The sequence below is a fragment of the Pleurodeles waltl genome, chromosome 7 (genome assembly GCF_031143425.1).
Source record: "Pleurodeles waltl isolate 20211129_DDA chromosome 7, aPleWal1.hap1.20221129, whole genome shotgun sequence".
In the NCBI taxonomy this organism is placed as follows: domain Eukaryota; kingdom Metazoa; phylum Chordata; class Amphibia; order Caudata; family Salamandridae; genus Pleurodeles; species Pleurodeles waltl.
Genome location: NC_090446.1, coordinates 1,465,912,658 through 1,465,930,063, shown reverse-complemented (window position 1 = coordinate 1,465,930,063; position 17,406 = coordinate 1,465,912,658).

Below are 17,406 nucleotides of genomic sequence, written 5' to 3'. Positions count from 1 at the left end.
GAGCAGACGCCAAAGCCAAGCAAGCGACAAAAGTCGGCAGGGAAGCCAGCGAGGAAGCCGTTGAAAAGGACAAGGGCCCCAGAACGAGACACCGCATCCCCAGTGGCCCCAGAGACACCAGAGAGCAGCAGTTCGCACAAGTCTACAGATGGTGAGCATATAAGCGCCATTATCAAAGAATGAATGAAATCTATTACTCCCTTGTTATTAAAAAGCGGCAGCGCAGGGGCAGGTCCAGATTACTCCGGGAAAGGGAAAAGCCAAGAAAACCACAGCAAAGGGGAGGGATCAGGGGCGCAAGCACAGGGCAGCGACCGGGCGTCCCCAGGGGACCCCACGCCAGGTTGGGGCGTGGCAAGCCGGGGGAGAGAACCACTTGAATCAGTAGGCTTGCCTCCAGAGGCATACACCAGGCCTTCCTTAGGTCGTCCAGCCATGACAACAAGGGCCCCAGGCCTAGCCAACGCCATCCCTCTGACAGTTAAAGAGATGGTTTGGCAGAAAGAATTTATAGATATTTTCTCATTGTTGGAGATCCAGCTAGAGGGTCTAGATCTAACAGTATGTGACAGGAAAGATGAGGACAGGCGCGAAAGAAAGAGAGCCAGGAAAGAGAGGAATTTTGAAAATTGGCATGACGCATTCAGGATCATGGCATGCGTAATAGAAGAAAAATTCCTGCGCTGCGCAGCGGACCTGTGGTTATATGAATCTAAGATACATGAGGCTCACCGCCAATTCCCAGGGGATGCATGGCTGGAATATGACAAAAGCTTTAGGCTAAAAATGCAGGCCCACCCAGAAATGGAATGGAGTGAGGACGTTTCCAGCTATATCCATAAGATGATGGTAGCCAAGGAGGTTAGGTCCTGGGCAGGGAGGGTAGAACAGCCCTTTCGGAGCACACACTTCAAGGGGAATTATGAGAAACACAAATCAGCCCACAGGCACAAGCCCTGGATAAAGTAATAAAGGGTCTGCGCAAGCCGTCTGCTGGAAATATGAAACAGATGAATGCACATGGGGGCACAGTTGCAAATTCAGGCACTGTTGCTCATTCTGTGGGGGGACCACCCTGCCTCAGCATGCAAGAGAAACAGACAGAGAGCAGACAAGAAAGAGAAGAAGAAGAAGCATTGATAATAACACACCAGCCCAGGCGGGGGCGTCCAGCTGGAAGAAATACGCACTAGCTAGATCACACCATAAACTTACACGTATTAAGGAATTTGCAAACGAATACCACAACAAAAAGGATGCAGACTTATTGGTGAAGGGATTTGAAGAAGGTTTCCCCATCCCAGTTGAGGGCATAATCAGAGGGGGCAATGGCAGGAACCTAAAATCAGCCAGGGAGCACCCGGAGGTAGTCCAAAAAAAAATCAATAAAGAGCTAAGGTTGGGACGAGTGGAGGGCCCCTTGACACTTCCACTCCCCCAGGACCTGATCATTTCCCCACTGGGAGTGGTACCCAAAAGAGAAGAAGGGCAATACAGGCTCATACACCACCTATCTTTCCCTGAGGGCACATCGGTGAATGACAACACCCCCCCAGAAGCATGCTCTGTAGGGTATGCCACCGTTGACGACGCAGTTGACATGATTAGGGCAACAGGCAGAGGGGCACTAATGGCAAAAGCTGACGTGGAGTCAGCCTTCCGCCTGCTGCCAGTTCACCCGGATAGTTTTTACCTGTTAGGTTTCTAACATAACAATGACATCTACATTGACAAAGCAATGCCCATGGGGTGCTCCATCGCATGCGCATACTTCGAACAATTCAGCACCTTCCTGGAATGGGCACTACACAAGAGGCACCCGGTGGAGGGAAAAATGCTTTCTATTTGTGGGCAAACCAGAAACAGACGAATGCGCCAGCCTACTCGCGGCATTCCAAAACCTGACAAAAGAAATAGGCGTCCCGTTGGCAATGGAAAAAACAGTTGGCCCAGCAACATCGCTAGTCTTCCTGGGTATCGAACTAGACACCATAGCAGGAACCTCAAAGATTCAGGCAAACAAAGTAACAGAGTTGAGAGAAGAAATCAGGGCTTTGCAAGGCAAACAGAAAGCCACCCTGGCTGAAATACAAAGGATAGTAGGGAAGCTAAACTTTGCAGCTAGAGTGATTCCCGCCGGGAAGGTTTTTCAAAACGCCTTTCCAAGCTGACCTCAGGTCTGCACGAAAAACACCACCATGTTAGGCTAGGAGCAGGGATCAAGAGCGACCTAGCCATGTGGGATTCTTTCCTAGAACAGTTCAACGGCCTACTCATCTGGAAAGAGGGCTGGGTTTCAGCCAATGAAATTGCACTGTTCACTGACGCTGCAGGGAGCTGTGGTTTCGGGGCCCTCTTGGGTAGAGACTGGTGCGCAGGAAAGTGGCCAATCAGGTGGCATGAGGGGGGGATAACCAGAAACATAACTTTTCTAGAACTATTCCCAATTGTGGTAGCTTTGACAGTATGGAACAAAGTATTGCGCAATATGAAGCTTACCATCTGGTCCGACAACCTGGCGGTAGTGCTGGCCATAAATAAAGGCTCTGCATCCTGCCCGGACACGCTGAGGCTGCTGAGGCGGCTAGTCAGCATTCAACTTAAGGGAAACTTGGGCATTAGGGCCAGGCACGTACAGGGTATAAAAAATTCACAGGTAGATGCTCTCTCTTGTTCCCAGATGTCCAGATTCCGGAAACAGGCCCCGGAGGCGAGAACAGAGATGACACCTTTTCCAGCCGACCTCTGGGATCTGGCGGAGCGGACCTGTCAATTCTAGTGTCCAATGCCCTCAACCCAAAAACACACAGGAGACACACCAAATACGCCGAGATGGTACTGGAAATCGCAGGACTCCAAACTCTGGGCGACCCAGCGGCAAATGGACCAGCCACAGAGCGGTTCATCAAATGGGCCTACCTACAAGGAAAAACAAAGTCATGGACCCAAGCCCACTTAGCAGCAGTGGCCCATTTCTCGAAAATACAAATGGGCACCGACCCCACATCCTCACATTACATAAGAACTGCCATGAAGGGCTGGAAGCGACTGGAGGGGCAAAAAACAGACAGCAGACACCCCATTGATTTCAACAAACTTACACGAATAATAGATGCTCTGGACACGGTCGCAGACAACCCTTGCGAGCGGGGGCTGTTCAGAGCGGCTTTCTCCACAGCCTTCTTTGGGGCTTTCAGGGTAAGCGAGATAGCAGCTGCGGCAAAGAGGGCTGGCGGCAGTTTTTGCCTCCAGGCCAGCGATTACAGGCTAGAACCTGGCAAAGTGCGGTTATTCCTGAGAAGATCTAAGACAGATCAACAAGGCAAAGGGATCTGGACTGAGCTCAGTTGCATACAACAAACAAAGTACTGCCCGGTCTGTAGCCTGCGGGAGTACCTACTCACACGCCCCGGGGCACCATGTCCCTTATTTATTCACAACAACGGAGACTGGTTGAGCAGATTCCAGTTTTCAACAGTCATGCGTAAAGCATTAGCACAAGGAGGCCTGAACCCGGCATCATTTGGGTCCCACTCCTTCCACATAGGGGCTGCTACAACAGCAGTTGGCTGGGGGCTAGAGGAAGGTACCATCAAAGCAGTGGGGAGGTGGCGGTCCAGAGCATTCAAAAGCTACATTCGACCGCATCTGTTATAAAAGACAATTGTTTGTGATTATATTGACAGGTACCCCCCATAGGACAGTATGGTTGGTGGGGCACTCCTTCATTTCTAGGCTACAAACATGGTGGAAGCGGTACAGCAGCAAAGGAAATAGAGTACGACCAAATAAAAGCATCATATGGTGGGGGTTCCCTGGAATGAAATGGGCACAATTGTCCCAGACAGTGCAAAGCTTGGTAGAAGCGGCCACGAGACACCCCGACGTAATAATAATACACCTAGGCGGTAATGACCTGGCCACGCTAGGAAGAAAAGCCCTCATGAGTGAAATCAGGCAGAGCCTGACAGAAATAACACGTCTTTGTGGTGATACTACCATAATTTGGTCAGAGATAATCCCCAGGATCAAGTGGCGCGGGGCCATCTCCGCTAAAGCCGTCAACAATTCCAGAAGAAAACTAAACATTGCAATCACTAAATATTGTAAGGCAAACGGCCTGGAGAGTATACGCCATGGGTTGATACATTCTAGACGGCCTGAATTATATAAGCACGATGGAGTGCACCTGTCAGATGAAGGAATGGCAATTTTCTGGGCCAACCTGCTTGCAGCGTTGGCATAAAAAAAAAAAAAAGAGAAAATGGGGGGAGCTGCCTGGGGACGTAAGCCCCTCAAGCAGCGTGGCAGAAAGTAACGGAGGTTTTAACCGAAATTGGACACTGAGCACATCTAGTAAGGCGGTGTGCAATGAAAGGCCACACACCTGGGGATGCCTCATGGCAGGGTGAAAGGAGGCCGGAGAAGGGGAGTAAGTGGAACATGGCACTCGCAACCCATGAGCACAGGTAGCGAGTTTGGGCCTAATCCGTAAGAGAAGCTACCCCTCAGAGTTAAAAGGTAAAACAGACGCTATCAATTAAGACCCCTCCAAAAAACTAGACGTGGGATTGCTCACGCCCATAATGGAACGAAATGACATTACAGAGGCCAGGACTTAAAGGCCGTTCAGTCATTGCTAAAGAATTGTTTGGTTTAAATGATTGGAAACTCAGTTGAATTCTCATATTTTGAATTGTACGCAAAATGTGTTATGGTGACTGTAACTGCACAAATTACAAATGGTGATGGGTTTAGCAACGTTAAGAAGTTTGCGGGCAATTACACGTTGATTATAAAAGAATAAAAGCGGCCAATTTTATCCACTACCAAATGTGCACGTATGTATGATTTATGCGCGCTACTGGCACAGTTGTACTAACATGTCAAATTAACTGGAGTGAGACAAGTGCAGGAGTTAGTGTAGTGGACCACGAGTGGCGTCTTCATCTGCAGGTGTTGCCGGGCATATTTGGTCAGAGGGAGAGTCCTGGCTAGATCAAATTGGCACTGATGAGAATGCGCAGTGTTAGCGGTTTTGCAGTTGGAGTTTCCTCCAAAGCACTTTGTGGGAGATGCATTTTGGCTGGGATGAAATGATCAACTCGTACGCACTCCCACCGCAACCTTTCCTGCATTGGTTACTGAAGAAGAGCAAAAAGGACCAGGACCACGTCATCTTGATTGGCTTAGCCTGATCATTTGCCCTCTAATATGGCTACCACTTCAGAGAACCTCCTGTTTCAGCAAAAGAGCAAAGTCATACACCTAAATCTCCACAACCTAATACTTCTGGGATTATTTAAGAATTTCTTAAAAGCTGTAAATCTCTCACCTTTGGAAATTTGTTCCTGGAGAAGTGATCTTACTGGTGATATTACCTAACTTTTTAACTTGGGCCTTGGTGAATCGGTGCACTATGAGGGGAAAATTAGGGCATGTGTTAGTATATATCTACTGGCAGTTTTATGGGGTGTCAGTCTAACTCACAATAAACTACTGTTCTTGCTGACAAAATGGGGGACAAATCTTCCCTTTCCAATGGTATCTTTCCCAAGTGGATCCCTGCTTGGGAATCACCCAAGGAGGGCGATCCCCAAGCAGTGATCCGCTCCACTAGACACGAGGGAGGGGTAGTGGCCCCTTGGGCAAGGGCTTTTGCTCCCCCAATATTTGTAAGGCACAATTCAGTCTTTCTGCCTCTCCTGGGGGCAGATGGGAGCAATAGCCCACTAGGTACCAGGTTTTTATTTTTATTATTAGTGTAGAGGTGGGGGCTGCCTAGTGCCAGCGACAGGAATGGATCCAACTGAGGTCAATAGGAGTCCCTGCCTAAGTGCTCCCATTGTCCTTGGTTTGATCCGTTCCTGTCGCTGCACTAGACCCAGCCACACAAGTGAGGCAGAGTTTTTATAAGCACAGGTGGGGCAATGGGCTGTAGGAATTTTGTGGATTCCTGCAGATTCCAGACATTTCCATCACAAAAATGTAAGGAAAATGCTTGATTTCAGGAAAAGTTTGAGGTTTGCAGAGTATTGTAAGAAAACCCAATGGGACTCATGCAAGTGTAATGATATTTGTGTTTTGACCACTGACTCCACGTTGCACTTAGCCTAGCAGCACACCGTCACATTCGTGACCACCAGCTTCATTTTGCCTATTGACTTTTGTTGGACCTGGCTTTTTGAAAGGGTCATCCCCAAACTTTTTGCCTCCTTCCTCCTATTTTTTCTGACCTGTTGTTGTTGGCTTTTGACCTCTGGGCACTTCACCACTGCTAACCAGTGCTGAAGTGCATATGCTCTCTGTGTAAATTGTACTATTGATTGGTTTATCCATGATTGGCTATTTAATTTACTTATAAGTCCCTAGTAGAGTGCACTATATGTGCCTAGGGCCTGTAGATTAAATGCTGCTAGTGGGCCTGCAGCACTGGTTGTGCCACCCACTTCAGTAGCCCCTTAACCTTGTCGCAGGCCTGCCATTGCAAGGCCTGTGTGTGCAGTTTCACTGCCACTTCGACTTGGCATTTAAAAGTACTTGCCAAGCCTAGAACCCCCCTTTTTCTACATATAAGTCATCCCCAATGTGTGCCCTAGGTAACCCCTAGAGCAGGGTGCTGTGTGGGTAAAAGGCAGGACATGTACTTGTGTGGTTATATGTCCTGGTAGTGTAAAACTCCTAAATTCGTTTTTACACTACTGTGAGGCCTGCTCCCTTCATAGGCTAACATTGGGGCTGCCCTCATACACTGTTGAAATGGCAGCTGCTGATCTGAAAGGAGCAGGAAGGTCATATTTAGTATGGCCAGAATGGTAATATAAAGTCCTGCTGACTGGTGAAGTCGGATTTAATATTACTATTCTAGAAATGCCACTTTTAGAAAGTGAGCATTTCTTTGCACTAAAATCTTGTTGTGCCCTTCAATCCACGTCTGGCTAGGTTTAGTTGACAGCTCCTTGTGCATTCACTCAGACACACCCCAAACACAGGGTACTCAGCCTCACTTGCATACATCTGCATTTTGAATGGGTCTTCCTGGGCCTGGAGGGTGGAGGGCCTGCCCTCACACAAAGGACTGCCACACCCCCTACTGGGACTCTGGCAGACAGGATTGAACTGAAAGGGGGCTTGGTGCATTTCTTAGACACTCTTTGAAGTCACCCCCACTTCAAAGGCACAACTTAGTATAAAACAGGGCCTCTGCCCTACCTCATCAGACACTTGCTGGAGAAGAAACCTGAACCAGAAACTACATCCTGCCAAGAAGAACTGCCTGGCTGCTCAAAGGACTCACCTCTCTGCTTTCTACAAAGGACTGCTGTCTTGCTGTTGGCCTGCTGCCTTGCTGAACTCTTGTCTGGCTGTGAAAGTGCTCTCCAAGGGCTTGGATAGAGCTTGCCACCTGTTCCCTGAAGTCTCAGGACCAAAAAGACTTCTCTTTTTCACTTGGACGCTCCGTGCGCCGAAATGTTCGCCGCACAGCTTGTTCCGCGGCGAGAAAAATGCCGCACACCGATGCTGATCGACGCAACATCTTCGGGACGACCGGAACTTCGACGCACGGCCTCGCAAGGACAACGCCGCCCGACTTCCAAGGAGAAATTGACGCGACCCCTGCCGTGAAAGCGGAATTTCGACACACAGCCCCGCGGAACGATGCGCAGCCGGAAAACAAGCAGGAGAATCCATGCACAGACCCGGGACATCTGGTAATCCCCGCGATCCACAGAAAGAGACTGTCCGCACGCCGGAAAATGACGCACGACTTCCCCGCGTGAAAAATAACGACGCAAGTCCGTGTGTGCTGGGGAGAAATCGACGCACACACCATTTTTCCACGTATCTCTTCTTCTGCGACCCTTTGCGGAGATTTTCCACCAGAAACCAGGTACTTTGTGCTTGAAAGAGACTTTGTTTGCTTTTTAAAGACTTAAGATACTTTATATCACTTTTCAGTGATATCTTTACAAATTCATATTGCATCTTTGATCGTTTTGACCTGCAAATACCCAGATAAATATTATATATTTTTCTAAACACTGTGTGGTGTATTTTTGTGGTGTTATATTATGGTATTGTATGATTTATTGCACAAATGCTTTACACATTGCCTTCTAAGTTAAGCCTGACTGCTCGTGCCAAGCCACCAGAGGGTGGGCACAGGCTAATTTTGGATTGTGTGTGACTTACCCTGACTAGAGTGAGGGTTCTTGCTTGGACAGAGGGTAACCTGACTGCCAACCAAAAACCCCATTTCTAACATTGGTGATCAGCGGTGAGGATAGGACTTGTGTTTGTGCAGTGACATACAGTAGCTAAGTATTTCACTACCTACCCACAGTTGAAGGTCAACTTGATTTTTCATCTTTTTTGCTTTTGGTTCTCTGATGTCCTCCTGGATATACTATTGATATTTTGGACTTTGGATTTAGTTTTTTGCCGGTAAGATCTTATCAGAATGGGATTGTGTACCTACTCATTCTTTGTACGTACTGACCACCTCACTAAGGCTGACCTAAGGAAGCTTTGCAGAAAATGGGGCCTTCCTGTAGCAAGGAGATCTACTAAGATGGAAATGCTACATAACTACATAGTCTGGGGGGAAGAAAGATAGGCAGAGAGAGAGGCAGCAAGAAACCAAATGACTAAGTACCCCTCAGATGAGGAGGAGGACTGCTCACATGAGGAGGAAGACTACTCAGATGAGGAAAGAGACCCAGAGAGAGATGAAAGGCTCCGAGGTCAAAGGCGGCAGGAGCAACAGTTAGAGGAGTATCTTGAAAGGGTTGAGGCAAAAAGACTCTTAGTCCTGGAAAAAGAAAGGATTGCAGCTCAAGAGCTGAGCTGTGAAGAGCTGAAACTGGGGGCCGGAAGGGCTGAGTCCAGTTCAGATGGTGGCAACAAAAATCTTGCATCCAGTACTAATGAAGAAGGGCACAAGCCCAGAGATGTGGTGCCCAACTTGAAGAAGGGAGTTGACACAGCCCAGGTGGTAAAAGGGTATGAGGTAGTTCCCGTTATGCACAGGGTCCCTGAGAAGGATTGGGGAACTGGCACAGGGAGTCATATTCCTACTGGGGGGAGGGACACTTTACTGGCTCTAGCTGAGAGTGACAGAGAAAAGGGTTCCCCCCTGGTGGACGTCCTGGATATAGAGTGTAGAGACATCCCAGAAGAGTGTGGGTTGAGTGTCAGGGACAGTCAGGGACAGTCAGATACTGTCTCACCAGTCTCAGAAGGGTGATGTAGAGTGCTTTTTCAAGGTTGAGTCACTGGATGGTTGGGTGAAGGGTACTGTGGTTAATACATGTGAAGGGCAGAGTGATGTAATTGCTGGAGAGCATATGTCTGGTCCTTATTTTCCAGAGCTACGCCAACACCAGGTGGAGTGTGAGTTCTCTGACCCCAGGGAGCTTACAATGGAGGCAGACCTCTTGGTAAGTACCAGAGAGTCTGAAGAGGCATTTGGGGGTGCTCCTGAAGGGAGTGGTCTAGGTGGTTCCCAACCAAGTGAGGTGGGAGAGGATTGTAGTGTCCCAGGTAGGTCCCAGGTCCTAGAGGGTTCCATGAGGGAACACCAGGAGGGAAGCCTAGCCTGTACCGTAGGGCCACCTTTTGAGGGAAGCCCCGCAGTGTCAGAAGAACTTGGGGGGGGGTGACTGTAGCCAGCATCCCAACAGTTCTGGTGTCTGGCAGTACCACTCCTAGTGAGGGGGTGCAGAAGTCCAGACATAGGGTTGAGAGGGGGTTGCAGACCCCAGTGGAGGACCTAGAGAGTCAGGGGTCAGCTCTGAGAGCAGAGCCCCCCAGGAATGACCCAGGTGAAACCGTTTCTGGTTTGGGGGAGACCCAGACTCTGCCGGATGGGCAGAGGTCAGGAGACCTGCGCCAACCAGACTCCTGTGTGGCCCTTGGGGACGGTGTGTCCCTTGTGGGGGTGAGAGTGCCCCCCAGGAAGTCCTGGCATACCAGGCGAAGATTTGACCTCAGGGTGGTGACTCTGGGATGGATAACCAGGTTCAGAGGTTAAACTCTGACCTGGTGGGGGGTAGGTGTGCCCCCCAGAAAGTCCTGGTATGCCAGGCAATGGTTCAACCTCAGGGTGGTGACTCTGGGTTGGATACCCAGGTTCAGAGGTTAAACTCTGACCTGGTGGGAGGTAGGTGTGCCTCCCAGGAAGTCCTGCTGTGCCAGGCAATTGTCCAATCTCAGGGTGTTGACTCTGGGTTGGATGGCCAGGTTCAGAGGTTAAACTCTGACCTGGTGGGGGGTAGGTGTGCCCATCAGAAAGCCCTGGTGTGCCAGGCAATTGCCCAACCTCAGGGTGGTGACCCTGGGTTGGAGAACCATGTTCAGAAGTTAAACTCTGACCCGGTGGGGGGTAGGTGTACCCCCCAGAAAGTCCTGGTGTGCCAGGCAGTTGTCCAACCTCAGGGTATTGGCTCTGGGTTGGATGGCCAGGTTCAGAGGTTAAACTCCGACCTGGTGGGGGGTAGGTGTGCCTCCCAGAAAGTCCTGTCATGCCAGGAAATTGTTCAACCTCAGGGTGGTGACCCTGGGTTGGAGAACCCGGTTTAGAGGTTAAACTCTGACCCGGTGGGGGGTAGGTGTGCACCCCAGGAAGTCCTGGCGTGCCAGGCAATTGTTCAACCTCAGGGTGGTGACTCTGGGTTGGATGGTCAGGTGCAGAGGTTAAACTCTGACCTGGGGGGGGGGGGGGGGGGTAGGTATGCCCCCCAGAAAGTCCTCGTTTGCCAGGCAGTGATCCAGTCTGAGGATACAGACCCTGGGCTGGAAGACCAGGTTCAGGGTGTCCCTCTGGACCTGGAGGGAGGGGCTACTGATAACAGTGCCCCTACCATGTTGTCTTCTGAGGAGGCCACTCCTAGTTGGAGGGTGTTGGACCCCAAAAGGGAGGGCAGGGGGAGGGAAGCCTCACCCCGGGCCCTAGTCCAACCTGAAGGTACAGACCCCAGGTTGGAGGGCCAGTTGCAGGTTAACAGCCCTGCACTGGTGGAGGAATGGTACAGGGTGACTTCTATAAGCACCCTGACCATGTTGGACTCTGGGGGTACCGCTCCAGGAGGGAGGGTACAGAGCCCCAGAGGGGAGGACCAGGTTCAGGCTGTCATCCCTGACCTGGTGGAAGGGAGAGTGGTTAAAGGGTGCCCAGCACCTGGGGCTACCGCCCCCCACTCTCCACAGCCACAGTGGTGGGAGAGCTTTGAGAGGCCTGGGGCCTGGCTCTCATCTCTGACAGCTGTCAGTAACCACTGTGGCTTGCAGTCCGGGTGGACAGAGTTATCCCTGGGGAGGGGACAAGTGTCACACCCCGGGGGTAGAGTGGGCAACACCACTGTGTTGGTCATGGTGGTACTATCCTGCTCCTGGGATACATCTGTGAGCAAAGCAAGGTTAGGTGCTGCACAGATGGGATCCGCAGGTAAGGAGACAGGTTCCCCATGGGTTGGCTTAGTGGGCCCTGAGAGCATGGACAGAGGGATCCAATTGGAGTCAGGAAGGCGAAGAACTGGAGCATGCCCCTGCTGTTGTGGGCCTGGGTCCTTGTTCTGTCGCCTCAAACAGGGAAGTACATCAGGATAGTGATTGCTCTCCCCTGGCTTTAGGCTGGTGGGGAGTCATGTTGGACCTGGCTTTTTGACAGGGTCATCCCCAAACTTTTTGCCTCCTTCCTCCTATTTTTTCTGACCTGTTGTTGTTGGCTTTTGACCTCTGGGCACTTTACCACTGCTAACCAGTGCTAAAGTGCATATGCTCTCTGTGTAAATTGTACTATTGATTGGTTTATCCATGATTGGCTATTTAATTTACTTATAAGTCCCTAGTAGAGTGCACTATATGTGCCTAGGGCCTGTAGATTAAATGCTGCTAGTGGGCCTGCAGCACTGGTTGTGCCACCCACTTCAGTAGCCCCTTAACCTTGTCTCAGGCCTGCCATTGCAAGGCCTGTGTGTGCAGTTTCACTGCCACTTCGACTTGGCATTTAAAAGTACTTGCCATGCCTAGAACCCCCCTTTTTCTACATATGTCATCCCTAATGTGTGCCCTAGGTAACCCCTAGAGCAGGGTGCTGTGTGGGTAAAAGGCAGGACATGTACCTGTGTAGTTATATGTCCTGGTAGTGTAAAATTCCTAAATTCGTTTTTACACCACTGTGAGGCCTGCTCCCTTCATAGGCTAACATTGGGGCTGCCCTCATACACTGTTGAAATGGCAGCTGCTGATCTGGAAGGAGCAGGAAGGTCATATTTAGTATGGCCAGAATGGTAATATAAAGTCCTGCTGACTGGTGAAGTCGGATTTAATATTACTATTCTAGAAATGCCACTTTTAGAAAGTGAGCATTTCTTTGCACTAAAATCTTGTTGTGCCCTTCAATCCACGTCTGGCTCGTTTAGTTGACAGCTCCTTGTGCATTCACTCAGACACACCCCAAACACAGGGTACTCAGCCTCACTTGCATACATCTGCATTTTGACTGGGTCTTCCTGGGCTGGGAGGGTGGAGGGTCTGCCCTCACACAAAGGACTGCCACACCCCCTACTAGGACTCTGGCAGACAGGATTGAACTGAAAGGGGGCTTGGTACATTTCTTAGACACTCTTTGAAGTCACCCCCACTTCAAAGGCACAACTTAGTATAAAACAGGGCCTCTGCCCTACCTCATCAGACACTTGCTGGAGAAGAAACCTGAACCAGAAACTACATCCTGCCAAGAAGAACTTCCTGGCTGCTCAAAGGACTCACCTGTCTGCTTTCTACAAAGGACTGCTGCCTTGCTGTTGGCCTGCTGCCTTGCTGAACTCTTGTCTGGCAGTGAAAGTGCTCTCCAAGGGCTTGGATAGAGCTTGCCTCCTGTTCCCTGAAGTCTCAGGACCAAAAAGACTTCTCTTTTTCACTCGGACGCTCCGTGCGCCGAAATTTTCGACGCACAGCTTGTTCCGCGGTGAGAAAAACGCCGCACACCGACGCGACGCCTTCGGGACGACCGGAACTTCGAAGCACGGCCTTGCAAGGACAACGCCGACCGACTTCCAAGGAGAAATCGACGCAACGCCTGCTGTGAGAGCGAAATTTCGCCGCACAGCCCCGCAGAACGACGCGCAGCCGGAAAACAAGCAGGAGAATCCACGCACAGACCCGGGACATCTGGTAATCCCCGCGATCCACAGAAAGAGACTGTCCGCGTGCCGGAAAATGACGCACGACTTCCCCGCGTGAAAAATAACGACGCAAGTCCGTGTGTGCTGGGGAGAAATCGACGCACACCATTTTTCCACGTATCTGTTCTTCTGCGACCCTTTGCGGAGATTTTCCACCAGAAACCAGGTACTTTGTGCTTGAAAGAGACTTTGTTTGCTTTTTAAAGACTTAAGACACTTTATATCACTTTTCAGTGATATCTTTACAAATTCATATTGCATCTTTGATCGTTTTGACCTGCAAATACCCAGATAAATATTATATATTTTTCTAAACATTGTGGTGTATTTTTGTGGTGTTATATTATGGTATTGTATGATTTATTGCACAAATGCTTTACACATTGCCTTCTAAGTTATGCCTGACTGCTCGTGCCAAGCTACCAGAGGGTGGGCACAGGCTAATTTAGGATTGTGTGTGACTTACCCTGACTAGAGTGAGGGTTCTTGCTTGGACAGAGGGCAACCTGACTGCCAACTAAAAACCCAATTTCTAACAACTTTATTTTAGCATTAGCCTCCGCCATGTTGAAAGCTGAAAGTATTTTCCCATGCCAACGTTATACAATGTGCTTTTTGCTCATGTTTTTATTCTGCATGTACTTTCTCACCAAGGGCTTAGGCTGATAAGAATGTACTAGGATGATGTTTATGGTTCAGCAGGGAACAGTTTTGTTTTGAGAGGGCACCTTGGGATCTTGGCTAATTCCGACATGTTTCTTTCAAAACTAACCTGAAGTAACCAGCATTTCTAAATAACAAGGAGAGAGAGGTGGTGTTTTCTAGAAATCTCCTCTATGGCTTGTTTATGGTATATAAGAGACCGATGATTGACAGTGGGGAGATTCAGAGACTTCGGTCAGGATTGAGACTTCAAATGCTTGACATTCCGTGAGGGTAGATCTCGATCTTTTCCCGGCCGATCTTGGAGTCTACGGCTTGAAGCTACTGAGAGAAAGATGAAGAAGCAGCTGTCCCCCACAAGGATGCATTTTTACTAACTATTTGCTTTGCATTGTGTATGAATATGAATATATATATATCTATATTGGTGTGTATATATAAATATATATATATATATATATATATATCTGTACCTTTGCATGTATACTTTTTCTGTTTATAGACTTGAAGATTCTTTGTATATGTCCTCAATTTATTGTTGCTTGCATTTTAATGGGTGCACTTTCGGTTGTACTGAGCCTTGCAAAGTGATTTTATAAATGTCTTCTTTAGACTAAGAGGTGCATTCCAGAGATTCTTTTGACTCTTTTCATTGTGTGTGTATTTTAGCTCAGTCAGCAGCAAAGCAAAACAGCAAGTCACACCATCCTGGATTCCCCTAGGTGTCCTGTTTAAAAGAAATTCAGCCTAGGTTTCTCTAGGTGCCGGCAGAGCTAGAGTTCAAAATAGAGATACCCACATGGGAAAAAGATCGTCAGTTTTTGGTGGAAAAATATGCTGCATACATGTTGTGTTTTGGACCATTTCCTCTCGCTGGCACTAGGTCTACCCACACAAGTGAGGTATCACTTTTATTGGGATTTCCGGGTGGAAGAAAGTTTGTGGCTCCTTACAGTTTCCAGAACTTTCTATCACAGAAATGTGAGGAAATGTGCTTTTTGTCAAAGTTTGGGGTTTGAAGGGATTCTGGGTAAAAAACGTGGTGGGAGCCACGCAAGTCAGCCCACCCTGGATACCCCTACTTGCCTAGTTTTAAAAATGTACAGGTTGCCTAGATTTTCCTAGGTGCCAGCTGAGGTATGATGCAAAATTAAGAGCTACCCACATTGCAAAAAAAAGAGTCCGTTTTTGGTAGAAAAATGTGCTGCATACATGTTGTTTTGTGGGCCATTTCCTCTCGCTGGCACTAGGTCTACCCACAAAAGTGAGGTATCATTTTTATTGGGATTGCCGGGTGGAAGAACGTTTGTGGCTCCTTACAGTTTCCAGAACTTTCCATCACAGAAATGTGAGGAAATGTGCTTTTTGTCAAAGTTTAGGGTTTGAAGGGATTCTGGGTATAAAACGTGGTAGGAGCCACGCAAGTCAGCCCACCCTGGATAGCCCTAGGTGTCTAGTTTTCAAAAACATACAGATTGCCTAGGTTTTCCTAGGTGCCAGCTGAGGTAGGGTCCAAAATTAAGAGCTACTCACATTGCAAAAAAAGAGATTCAGATTTTGGTAGAAAAATGTGCTGCATACATGTTGCATTTTGGACCATTTCCTGTCACAGGCACTAGGCCTACCCACACAAATGAGGTACCATTTTTATCAGGAGACTTGTTGGAGCATAGAAGAGTAGAACGTTTGTTATTACCAATTGAATTTTGCTGCATTTGTGCAGTCCAGTGTTTAAGAAAGATGGCATTTTGAAAAATATCCTCCAAACTATATGCTAGTATGGGTACCCACAGAGTAAGAGATTTAGAATTAACCACTGTCCTTAAACTCTGTATCTTATGTCCATTTCAGAAATAAATGAGTTTCCTGATACCCATTTTTCACTCCTGACTATTTCGCTATAAGAATTGGTCTATCCTTGGTACTCAATGAAAAACCATTGTACGGTGCAGCTCAGTTTTTGGCTCTGGGTACCTCGGGCTCTTGGAGAACCTACAAACCCTATATATCCCAGCAACCAGAAGTTTCTAGCGGACATAATGGTATATTGCTTTTTCAAACAGCCATTGTGACCAAAAGTTACAAATGAAAATATTGTTATAAATGCTAGTTTTTCCTACTCATTTTTAATATTCCTTTATTTCAACAGTTATTTTCCTTGGGGAAAACCTTAAGGGATCTACAAATTTGACCCGCTACTGAATTCAGAATTGTGTCTACTTTTTAGAAATGTATAGGTTTTCTGGATCACCCATGGGTTTCCCACTGGTTTCCACCACAAACTGGAAGTAGGTTGAGAGCATAAAAATAGGGCAAATAGGCCACTTCTAAGGAAAAGGCTAAAACTGCCGTACAATTTTTAAATTTTATTCTGCTCTACATGTTTCTGAAAGTTGGGAAGATGGTGACTTTTGTACAGCAAACCCTTCATGAATGAAATTTAGGGAAAAAACAGACACTTTTATCTGAAGCACCATTTCCCTATGTTTCTCAAAAAACTCAAAATGTTGCCTATTTTCCCAGTCACCTCCAGGGGAATCCACAAACCGTGGGTACCCTTTAGAATCCCAGGATGTTGGGGGGAAAAAAGGACGCAGATTTGGAGTGGACAGCTTATGTGCACAAAAATGTATGGGGGCCTAAGTGCGAACTACCCCAAATAGTAAAAAAAAAAAAAAGCTTAGGGGGGGAGGGGTTTAGGCCTAGCAGTGAAGGTATTAAGAACATCCACAGCATCCCTTACTAAGCTGTAAATGTGCAAAAAAGGGCACAAGTTCTGAAGGCTGCAACCATTTAATAATGATTCACATTACTAAGAGATCCTGGCGGTCCTAGTTGACTCATTTATTTTGTTAGTGCTGTGTTCTAGAAGTTAAACACATTACGCAGTTATGGCTCATAATTAAAGAAAAGTACACACTGCATCTCCTAGACAGGGGTGCAATTAAAAACAAGGACAAGGCACTAGATTTAAATGTTATCAACATATTTGTGGGCATAATAATCTATAAAGAGAAAGAAAAGAGACACTGGGATGCGACGAAGGTAATGGTAAATATCTTCTTTTGGGTTGTTCTACCACTCAATGGACATATGCCGGTAATGCAGTAAGGAAACCTTTTGCACCCTACATTGGACAATAAAAAAAAACTGGGAAACCACAAAGAGCTGTTATGGTGGATTGTTAATGCAGCATAGTGTAATATAATGAAACCCCTGTAGTGCTTAATTTGTAAATAAAAATATGCTGGTGCCCAAAGCTCTCCTCTGAAACACGCGGCTACTGCAATTAAATATGTGAGCACGGAATACTGAGGAAGCGTAACCCTGAAGCCATCTCAGGCCTCTTTGATTTATTTACAGCCACTCTCTGCCCCTTCATCTCACTCTTGCAGCTTTGTTTTCTCCCTTTGTGACCCTTTTTCGTTTTTCTCTTCCTCTGTCTTTCCAATATGCTTCTTTTTTTCCACAGAAAATCTTGAGGCAGAAGAATAAGTGCCAGCCCTCAAAAATATATGCTGGTGCCCAGCACCGGAAACCACAAGCTCAAATTAAG